Raw genomic sequence first — 12,602 nt, forward strand, 5'->3', positions numbered from 1 at the left:
CTATATGCATCACTAGTACGTAACTCATGCAATGAATATAGAATGAAGAATTTATTCTCCTTAAAATTGTATTCATTATGAACATAAAAATTATGATATTCATTCATGCTCTTTCCAACGCCATCATCAAACAAGTATGAATCATGCAAATAGAACACACTAGATGTACTACCCATGTAAACATTTAACTCATCACAAAGATTTGAACATAATGCATACAATTCATTGTCATGACTAAAACTTATCAATTTGACAACTCTTGAAAAATCACAATCACTAACATTTAAATTTGATCTATTCAATATGTCATCATTCTCAAATCTATGACTTCTAGGCACAAAGGTTAATTCACAGTTAGACCCTTTAGACATCCCACTCTCAACTCTCTCACCAAACGCTTGAATACAACACAACAACGAAGTAAGATAAGGACGAAAGTCATACCTCATGGTTGTTGCGTTGGCAACTAACCTTACCTCATGGTGAGTGTTCTCAACATCAAATGGATCATCCCATTGCATTTTTACACCTTCCTCATTTGCTCGTCTCCTCATCATGTCTTCATCGAAATCTTGCAAAGGGGAAATAATAATGCTCGGGATTGAACCGGCTATATCATCATAATGATAATAAACCACTTTGTACAAATGTACATGAAAGGGTTTATGCAAGAATAAACATCTCTCCATCTCACTATTTTGGGCCATAAAGTTCTTTTTCTTTTTATTTTCTTTGGACTCTTTTTCTTGTTCTTTTCTCTCTTCTTTCTTTTCTATGTGTAATGCCCGAGATTGTAGGTTGATAAAACAAAATTATGAAGTGTTGCATGGAAGAGGCACCGCATCCGCGCCTAGCATTCTACCGCACCCGCGGTTGTGGCTCATGAAATGTGGGAGATCTACAGTAGCTTTACCGCACCCGCGGGCCCCGATGTAGCGCACCCGCGATGAAGAGGCAGTAGGATATGATGTTGGTACAGTAAGGTCACCGCACCTGCGGTCTAAAAAGCTGCGCACCCGCGGTCGATTATTCTGAATTTTTAAATGTGGTGCCGTGGGGTGAGCGCACCCACGGTGAGAGAATGAGCGCACCCGCGGTCGCTGTTTTTGAATTCTTGGGATGAGCCCCGTGAGCTCAGTGCACCCGCGGTAAGAAGTGAGCGCACCTGCGGTCTTGCGTGTTGATCAAAGAATGAAACATGTGTCCCTTCTCATGCATACTTAATGTGTTGTCTCTCATTCCTTACCATTTCCAGCAGGCAGACCGAGAGAGATTATATTGGCAAGTTCATGATTCCTTGCATCTTAGAAATTAGATTGTGCAACATTCAACCAACCGAATTTAATTCCGAGTTCAGATTTGTGTTCCTTGCATCATAAGCTTCAAAAGGATGTAAGTATTATTCATTTCCAGCATGTTTTGGGATTTATATGTTGGAGGAATTGTAATTTTATTAGAGATTTATGTTCTTGAGTAGCTAGAGATCATAACGCCGTAAACGGATCGATTATCGGATGTCGTATGCAATTTGTATGATTTTCTAGCATATATTGAGTTGAGATGGTGCAGAATTCAGTTTTGTGGATTGATAGTGATAAGAATTATGAGAATTGTTACTGAGTATTGATATTTGAGTTGATCGGTATCAAAAGATTACATCGTTATGCCGTCGAAAGTTATTGAAATTGCATATTGATCTATTTGCATATCCTACTTGGAGTTGAAGATTGATATGGTGCATTTATACATGTTATTTAGATTAGGATTGACAGATTTTATATCCCGACTTCGAGACTTCGATTGATTCCAACGAAAAGAAAGGTATAATTCATGTGAATTCGGGAAGATAAAACTCGAATTTGATTTGATTTGAGTTTCCCAAAATCACATACTAGATTGTTGTTTATATCTTGTTATGTTTATGCCTTGTTTATAGATTTATATTCAAGCATTTAAGGTAGGAGAGTCATTGGCAGATTTGCCAAATTTCTAGATGTTAGGTGGTATAGACGCATAGGAGCAGATTTACTCCGATTGTAGACATTCGATACAGAAAGGACCGAAGTCTAGGAATAAGACGTACCGTCACCCCGATTGGGAGGGTAGGTGGCAGACTGTGACGTCTTATTCACACCGGGATCCCTAGAGTTAGGGTCGAGTCGAGTCATGATATGAGTTGATTTCAGTTGAATGCTTATATTAGTTTTGTTTCATAGATTGTGGAACATATGGTTATTGCTTTTATTCATGATAGTATGCTTCATGATTATGTTGTGTATATGCATGTATACATGTCTTATACTGGGATTTATTCTCACCGGAGTTTCCGGCTGTTGTTGTGTCTGTATGTGTGTATAACGACAGGTGGGACAGGATCTGGGTCGCGACAGAGATGAGAGAACGAGATAGCGTGGAGATTACGGGCGTAGAAGAAGATTACTAGTGGTTTCTTACTAGACATGTACTACATGTGGTTTGTAGTTGGTATTCAACACTAGTTTGTATATATGAAATGAAACAACACATGGATTTATGTTGTTGAAATAAAATAGATAAAGACCTTGTGCATGTTTATATTCCTTTGTTTATGATATTGTTAAAAGAATTTTTTTTTTAATGACCTATATTTTCGAAGAAAGATCCAATTAATCCCAAAGAGAATTGAGTTAGAGCCCGGGTCCCCACACTATGGCCATCTCACTCTTTTGTTCTCTCTTTCTTTCGGCCATTTTAATTTCTTTTTCGCTCAACTCAAGGAATTTGAATTGATTCTCAAGAACAACAATTGAATTTAATTGAACAAATGAAGTATTTTGTTGCTCAACGAATTTATGTATAATAACTTTTCCTTGCCTACTCTCCTCTCCCATGGTAGACAAAATAGAAACTTCTTCACCACTCAATGATTCATTGTCCACAAGGTTTTGTTTAACAGTACTCGTATCATCAACCAGTGAAGTACTCCAAAGAAATAACGCTCGCACTCAAGTGTTTTCACTCGAATTTGATAGTTCTCTCTAAGATGTGCTCAAGTTTTGTACTTGTATATCAAACTAACAAGATTCAACTCGTGGACACTCGCAACTGTCTCACTTGGACTTCGCAAAAACAAGAACGCTAGAATAACGCAGATCTTACAACAATACAAAGGATAACACAGATCTTAAAACAGAAACAAAAGTATAACACAGATCAGAAAATAGAACAAAATTTTTAGAAAGATCTGAAAATAAAATCGAAAGGATAACCCAGATCTGAGAACAGAACAAAATTTTAGACAGAACTGAAAATAGCAACGAAAGGATAACACAGATATGAGAACAGAACGAAATTTTAGACATATCTGAAAATAGCAACGATAACTTACTTGAATCAAAGGGAACCGGAAGCTCTGATACCAAATGATACGAATCCTCGTACGAATGAGAAGCAAACACGATTAATTAGAATTGCGCCCTCAATTCAATAACGAACAAAGATCGATTAGATTGTCCCAATCTTTTGAAACAAGCAACGATTTGTGATATTCACCTCTAAGCGATTAACACTTAGCAACAAATATCAACGATAATAACAATCGAATTTCATACGAACCTTCAAAGAACTTGTTTTGACAATCCGTGCGAAAACAATCGATAAACGCCACAAAGATGCAATCTTTTATAAGTTTGATTTGGTAATGAACAAAGCTTTAAAAGCCTTGAGAATTGAGAGAAAACCTCAAAATATTTCTTATCAATCTAAATTGGTTCGTTCATGGTCTCATACAATCATTATATAATCAATAAAACATGAAAAAGTAGTGTAAAAACTCATAAAGGAAGTTGTAAACAAATTCTACACGGAAGGTCGCGTGGCTGCGCGGGATCTCGCGCGGTGGCGCGCGAGATTCTGCATTGTTCCAGCTTGGGACGTGCGGATTTGCGTGTTTATGCAAGGTGGCGCGCCCGCTGCGGCCGCGCCGGTTCAGGCGCGCATGCGAGCGCGCGCCTGCGCCGCTTCTGGCCCTGGCGCGCGCAGTTCTGCTGATCTGCGCTTGCGCGCTCTGCTGCTTCTGCACATCTGCGCTAGTGCATGCTGCTGCTTCTGCACATCTGCGCTAGCGCGTGCTGCTGCACTGCTTCTCTCGGGCCATTTTGCACTCATATGCTTGGTTGTTCGGGACTCCTTCTTTATATTCTTTGTTGAATTCCACCACTTGCTTGGATATGCTTGATTCAACATTATTGAGCTTGAAGGTCCGAAACAACGACGCTACCTACGAACATTATATGTAGATGGATCCATCGAATAGAGCTGATACGATTAGAGCTGATACGATAGTCACAACTAACGAACTTAATTCGATTAAGAAAACGAACAAGAATATGATGATATGATGAGATGTTTTGACACGTCATGCTCTTACGATATGTTTACATTTAGGTTTTTAAGATCCTGAAACATATTTTTATTATAGTACTTTTCACTGTTGCATGTTACGTATATGTATTTACTATAATGTTACAGGTGTGTTGAGTCTTTAGACTCACTAGGTGTGAATGATGCATGTGAGAATATTGATCAGGAGATTGGAGGTGCCGAAGACTTAGTAGGCGGAGTTGGATGTGCGCACGTGAACCCGATGACCGTATTTCTTCCGCACATCATGTTTATGTGATAGGAGTGGACATGAATATTTTTACTCGTACTTTTTATTTTGTTATTGGTTATCAGGATTCTTACTCGTTCATATTTGTTTTATTTTTCAACTGCAGTAAGTAGATGGTTAGTATTATTTTTGAGAGGTGAAATTTTCAGCAGTGTTTCATGCATATAATTTATGAATTTTCGAGAATGAGTGTTGTGTGTTTTCTTGATTGCTCGCAAGCGCACGAAGTCAAGTTATAGTAAAAGGTATTTTTGAGTACAAGTGTCCCACGAGGAGTGTGTATATAAACGTATATCAGTGCTTTTAATCAAAATAGTCTCGACGTTATTTATAAAAATCAAAAGAGTTTTGGTCTGTTTAAAAACAACTTAATTGCAAATAAATAATGAAACTAAACACCGAATAGAGAAATATCACCGAGAGAAATATCTAGAGGAATGATTTCACTAAGTTTCCACGATAATTATTCCCGATTGAATTTATATTCATGAATTCAAATTATTTAATGGCCAATAACACTTAATTATTTTATTCCCCCTTTCCAAAGTAATGAATAAATTGTATCAATCAAATTTCGATTCAAACATTCCTAATAAAAATCTAAGTTTCATTGATAAATGCAAACGATGTTCTCATTAAGGCTCGCTAATGTTATACGCCTTCCGGACGATATAAGCATTCAACGATGTGTCTCTAATGATCTATAATCTAATCCCTCTCCGAGTTGTAGAATGAATCAAACAACACGCAATTTATGGCTAATAAATTGCAGTGAATAAAAACAATTAAACCAAATAGAATTCAATTATATAAGTAGCCGCGTCAAATCATCGTATTGACAAAGCAAAGTCATTCTCTAGACTAGAAAATTAGTTCATGACGAATTCTAAATAAAAACAACACATGTTTAAAGTTTTAGACATCGCAACACAGTAAAATATAGAAGTGAAAGAATAGATGACAAATCCGAAGTGTCGTCTCTGTCCCCAGATCCGTCGTTCTTCGTATTTGTGATCGATCTTCACAATCCAGATTTTTGTCTCGTGTTCACTTCTGCTCTCCTGTGTGTTTTTCTCTCCAAAAATGGCCTCCTTATATTCTGAACCCTCCTTTCCTTTATATTTCCGCGTCCGGGCCTTAAATGAAAGCCCATTTGTTATGTTCTCGCCATCATTAGCGCTGCGGCGCTGCCAGGCGCTTGGCGTTCGCATTATCTGGTGCCGCGGCGTTGAGAGGCAGCGCCTAGGCGCTTGTGGATCGACAGTTCAGCGCTGTGGCTATGACAGTCGGCGCCTAGGAGTTTGATTCTTGGTGCTTCTGCTCCAGTTCATCAATGGTTTGACATCAAAAATTGCTCCTAATCACCATCATTCGTCCAATTGTTGTTTATCTCCTGCACAACGCAAAAACAACAAATAACAAGCATAATTATGTTCAAAACCAACATAGATCAAATGGATTAACATATAAATTAACTACAATTCTTGCACTTATATACCCCCCAAACTTGAACTTTTGCTAGTCCCGAGCAAAATAAAAGTAAAAATAGGAATTTAATCAACAAGTAATGATAACGACTAACAGTCATGGATATGCAACCATTGATCTTGGCCTCCGACTAATCCATTTTTTATGTAATTCATAATCACTCAAGAGTCTCGTGCGTGTGTGATATGTCAATGTTCATCTACCCAATCAAATGCTCAAATAAATTTACAACATCCACTAGCCTTTTAAACTCAAGAGATATTCAGTTCAGTTCAAACCAGACTTCATTAATATACAAATTCACTTACACAGATCCCAAAGGACTTTATTGGTAATTGTTTGGTTCAAAAGGTATTCAACATAAGTCTATGAAGCGATGATGTTACACAATGAGATGCTTACATGCAAATGATTAAAGTCCACACTTGCTAACCATGTTTCTCAGGTATCCATAGGCTTGACTTGAACAACTTTTCTCCACTAGTATATTTGATTAATGTGACGAGGTTAATAGGTTTTGTAGGCTTGAAACGTTAGGCTATGACTCATGGCTACAATAAAAGGTATGAAAATCAAAATTTGAAATAATCAAATTTTCATCATCTTCACTCTCATTTCATTCACCATCACTTTATTTTTTCTTCTCAATCATATCCTCCATTTCCCATATTTTTCTTTTTCACAACTTTTTGATTCATTCCTTTGATTATTTTTCTTTTTTTTTTTTGTCTCTTTTTCAACTTCTTTTTGCACGTTTAATTTTTCTTTTTCTTTTCAAGGAGTATTTGAATCATCACAACACCAATGAACTTATTTATCTCAAAATTTAGGGAGGACAATAAGTGTATAAGCTTCATTAGGTAGTTGTTGTGGGATGTATAATAAATACAAGTGGGAGCTAATTGTATGTCATTGACACACACTACTTGATTTTTAGTAGGCTCAAAATGGGACACTAGGGATATTTTATGTTGATTTGGTAGTCTCAAAGGCTTATACGGTTCCAAAGATTTCCTAAATCATTCATATGTCAAGCAAGTTCTAGATTTCCATCAATCCATTAGTCAACTCATATAAACCAATCACATGCTTCTTTCAATCAAAATGATATATGAGATAGATGCACAATGACAAGTTAAGCATTTCAATCCATTCGAGGCTCAGTGGGCTTACAATGGAAAATAAACAATGCCCAAAGGTATGGAGAAAAATTGCCTAGATCACCTCTATGTTTTAAAAAGTGTCATTTAATGTCATGTGAGAATTACTAAAAATCAGATCACCATTGTCCAATTAACATCACAGGTCTGTAAATTGTATCTAAGCATTGATATTATCAACAACTATGACAGTGCAAAAAATTTGTGACTCTCAAATTATCATAAACACATGTTTTCAGAATCATAACTTCATTCTCATCATCGGCCACACAATGATTTGTCAATGACTCTTTCTAACGACTCTAAGATGCAATAAATATATTTTCATTTTTTCTAAACAGGGAATAACTAATCATGCAATTCATAAAATAAAAACGAATTAACAAAGCAACTCTGAAACTCAAAAGTAAAGCAGAATACCCCCCAAACCTAGGTACGTTCATTGTCCCCAATGCAAAGTAATAAAGCAAGAAAAAAAGGGGATTAAGTACCTCATACAGCGAGCATCATGACTCGCTGTCCTCGCCTGACAGCTCAACCTCCTCATCATCATCATACTCAATATCATCCTCAATAGGTATGTGTCCAAATGCTGGAGTTGGTGGGAATGGCTCATCACATGAACTAGTAGCAGGAAAACGCTGTGCAAGCACTCGATGAAAATCATGCACGTACTCTTGGTGCTCGCATATTATCCTCAATAGTCTATTCATCTAGCGCTCTAACTCATCGAGATGGGAGCGGTCGGTCTGTGCACTGCCGGTGTCACACCCTTGCTCTATACTTGACATGATTATCATAATCAAAATAGGATTTGAATGATATATCTCTATTATGAAAAAATTCAAACAAGGGGCATCAATTTGAAGGTTTATAAAAATTTTGGCATTATGTCCCTACATTTTGTAAACACCAATAACTCAAGCAACAACAACTATACGTACATATAATCGTATTCTTATAAAAAAAACATATTTTGTCTCATTATAAACATAGATATAGCATTGTAAAATTTGTTTCAAACCCTTACATTGGATTCACTATAATACATATGTGGAAGCTATACAATAAGACGTCCAGGTTTTTGTCAAGTTAAGGCACGTCACAAGCATCCATTGGCGAACCAGCATTCTATGTATCTTCATTACCTGATCTTGTAATATATGAGCTACGTTAGTTTATAAAACTCAATAAGTTGGCACTTATACGTATCAATATTCATAGAAAGAACATACATATCAAATCGTGATCAACAATGAAACTTTAAACAATGTCATATCATACCGTATATTTATGTTCATTTTTGTACTTGAGCCTCATTAGTTGACCTGTACTACTATGCTTGCTTTAATATATAGCTACTACTGTGTTGGACGTCAGGGAGCACCTTTGGCAACCCCACGCCCCATGAACATATATTGTCCAATAGGTTTGGTGGACTTAAAACAACTCATGCACTACAAGAAAAATATAAATCAAACCGTTGTGTTTTTAACTTTTAACAACGGTTTTAACAAAAACCGATGTCGTAGCCTAAAAAACCCGCTGATAGATAAAAAACCGTTGTCTTTGATGTGTCTACGACAACGGTTTTTAAAAACCGTTGTCTTTGAGCGTTTTTTTTTTTGGGCTACAATAACGGTTTTTGAAAACCGTTGTCTAAGAGCTTTTTTTTGGGGCTACAACAACGGTTTTAACAACCGTTGTCTATGAGCGTTTTTTTAGGCTACAATAACGGTTTTAAATAACTGTCACGAATTCAAATTAGCGACGGTCCATAAACCGTCGCATTGTTAAATTTGTGACGTTTAAAAAAACCTATCGCTTCATTTAACGACAGTTTCAATAAAACTTTCGCAATTTTGAATTAGAAACTGTTGCAATTTTAAATTAGCGAAGAAACAACCGTAGCTAATTTTAAATTTGCGACAGCTATTTTTCAAACCGTCGCTATTAGCGACGGCTTTAGCTAAACTGTCGCTACTAGCGACGGTTTTATTATATCCGTCGCTTCTGGCGACGGTTTATACAGACACCTTCGCTAATTGCAAATTGCCTATAAATAACCGCATCCTTGGTCATTTCTTCCCACAACAAATTCCTCTCTTCAGCTATTTTCAGTTCTTGTTTAAAAAAAGACTATTTTCAATTCTAAGTGTAAGATTATAAATAATATTAATTTAGTAAGATTGTAAGGCTTTTTTGTTAGGTTTATTTAAATATAAGAGTAAATTATTTTTTTTACGGAAAAATATAGCGAAGGAAATGATATGGCAAACCGTCGCTAATGCTTATAATCACCGTCGCTACTTAGCGATGGCAAATTATTAATCATCGCTAATATGCGACGGACATCATATGAGAAACTGTTGCTAATTAGCGACGACAAATTTTTAGCTGTCTCTAATTGCGACGGATATCATATGAGAAACTGTCGCTAAAAGCGACGGTTTCGTAAAAGCCGTCGCTATTAGCGACAGTTTATTTTAAAAAATCCATCGAAAAATTAGTTTAACAACAATTTTTCAATGCTACGAGAACGGTTTTTCACCGTTGTCTTTAGACGTCTACAACAACGGTTTTTTACCGTTGTCTTTAAGCGCACCATTTAACCACATGGCCTTTAACAATAGTTTTACAAGACCTATGACAACGGTTTTTCACCGTTGTCTTTGACGTCTACGACAACTGTTTTTCACAGTTGTCTTTGAGCGCACCCTTAACCACAGGGGCTTTAATAACGGTTATATTTTACTTACGACAATTTTTTTAACCGTTGTCTTTTGCCTTTTTTTTTTTGCAGTGATGATGTCAACAAGCTCTATATCATATAAAAATCAGTTCTTTTCCTTTCATGTTCATGTTCATGTACATGACATAGCACCCATCTTCAATATTCATTAGTTTCTTTCATATTTAATACATAACAATGGAATATGGTGCTATGTTTTCATCAATAAACATACTACCAATGTACATATATCAATAAACAATGGGAAGCATTTAAAATTCATAATATTACTCATGTATTACTTCAAGAACCTGCCAACTTACAGTCCAAACGTAAGAACACTCGTTTGAGACGATGTTTCTCGTTCCTATACTGTCAAATATATCAATCGTTCAGTTACTATGTCTATACTAGGTGAAATATACTCCTCTACATGTATGACAACCAAAAGAGATAAAAAATTACGACTCTTGGACGCTCTTGTGATGGAGAACTAACTTCTTACCTCAAAATGATGAAGAAGTAAAAGAAAAGAGCTTTTGGGAGGAAGGGTTCTTGATTAGGTTCGAGTTTTTGCTGCTAAAAGAGTTGAGGAACTGATAAAGATGGTTAGAAATTCGAAGTTTATCCTTTAATATACTCACCGTCGCTTGGACGGTAATATATTACCGCCCGGGCGCCAAACATTCTGCCCATAAAATGAAATTTTCGTGCACCTGCGCTCGGGCTGTAAGGCCCGAGATTTTATCCTGTTAATCTGAAATGATTTGGTGATAATTAATATGATTATATACGGGCCATTCGGAGACCAGATTGGGCAAAGCATATGAAAAGTACAAATTTTGGACAGAAGGTTTGGTGCCCGGGCAGTAGTTTTTGACCGCTCGAGCGCCATTGAATAATGCAAGAAGCCCGAGCACCCCGGGCCCGGGCGGTAAGTTTTAACCGCCCGAGAGCCGAGCGAGCGCCTAGGCGGAAATTTATGACCGCCCGAGCGCAAACCGAGATTCAAGAAAATAGACACGTATCTTACACATGCAAGTGGAGGTATAGATATATATAAATCCTTCTTTCCTCAGAATTCTAAAGGAGAAAAACGAGAAAGAAAGGACCGAAGCTCCCAGGAAGAAATCCTTACGCCTTTTCATAGTGTAGATTTGTGATTTTGTACGATCCGTCCGTTAGACTTTCAATCCGACTTCAGCATTGAGTTTCTATCGACGAGAGATTTAACTGGACGTAAGTTTTATTACGTTTTGATATGATTTGAAATTATGATACTTCTAGAATCAGATATGATTGATATATGCTGTTCTTGATATAGTAGACATCATATAATCGGAATCGGATCGAAGAACAGACTGTTTACGTAATTGTTATGAATTTTCAGAGTTGATTTGATTGTGATTAGACCGATTTTATTTCAGAATTATGTTGTTATAGATTATGAGATGTTGGGATTGATATCTGATTGATACTGTATCACTGGGTATATTGATATTATTCAGATTTGGATCAGATGAGTTGTTGATTCGTATATACTGATATTGTATTGCCGGTATTGCGGGCTTGTACAAATTTGAGATTATGATCTGTTATTGTTGAGATTATGGGTTGTACTGATATTGATTATGAGTCGTGTTATTATATCTGTGATGTTGAGATTGACGGGGTTATCGAGATTATATTGTTATGCCGTCGAAACATCAGTAGATTGACATTGAGCAGATTCAGTATTGATTGAGATTATATCGTTATATCGTTGACATTGATCAGATTATGTCGTGATTTGAGTATTGATCAGAACAGGTCTTGAATTGAGTTGTACATTGACACCGTATATTTGATATTGTCATTACCAGATTGAATATGGACAGAGTGGAATTGGAGACTTCGACTTCGTCAGACCGAGAAGAGAAAAATATAAATTAATGTTGATTCAGGATTGCACAACTCGAGTTTGATTTGACTTGAGTTTCCCAAAATCACATTCTTTATCTTTTTGCATTGATATTTGCAATTGATATGTTTGATATGTCTAGGCTATGGATGTATAGTCTAGTATGTGTTGTGATGAGTCAGTGGTAGGGCATGCCAGGGCGGATAGGCCTAGTCTTTGGCCGGATATGCCAAGAAACCGGACGTTTGGTCATTTTGATAGTGCATAGGAGTTGAGCAACTTCTATAGCGAGATTCAATATGGACATGACCAAAGTCCGTAATAAGAACGTCCCGCCACCACGATCGGGAGAGTAGGTGGGAGATTGTTGCGTTCTTATTCAGATCGGGATCCCTAGATTAGAAATGAGTCGAGTCAGAGTCTCAGAGTCACAGAGCGTGATTTACCGCTTGATATTGATTCATGTTTTCTGATTTTGATACATGTTCAGAGTGTGATTTACAGTTTGATATTGATTCATGTTTCTGACTTTGATACATGATATAAATATCTGCTTCATACTCTTATATCTGTTTATATGAAATGCATGTATACATGGTTAATACTGGGAATATAATTCTCACCGAAGTTATCTGGCTGTTGTCTTGTTTGTATGTGTGCATGACAATAGGT

Source organism: Primulina tabacum, chromosome 12, assembly GCF_025594145.1.
Source record: "Primulina tabacum isolate GXHZ01 chromosome 12, ASM2559414v2, whole genome shotgun sequence".
NCBI lineage: Eukaryota > Viridiplantae > Streptophyta > Magnoliopsida > Lamiales > Gesneriaceae > Primulina > Primulina tabacum.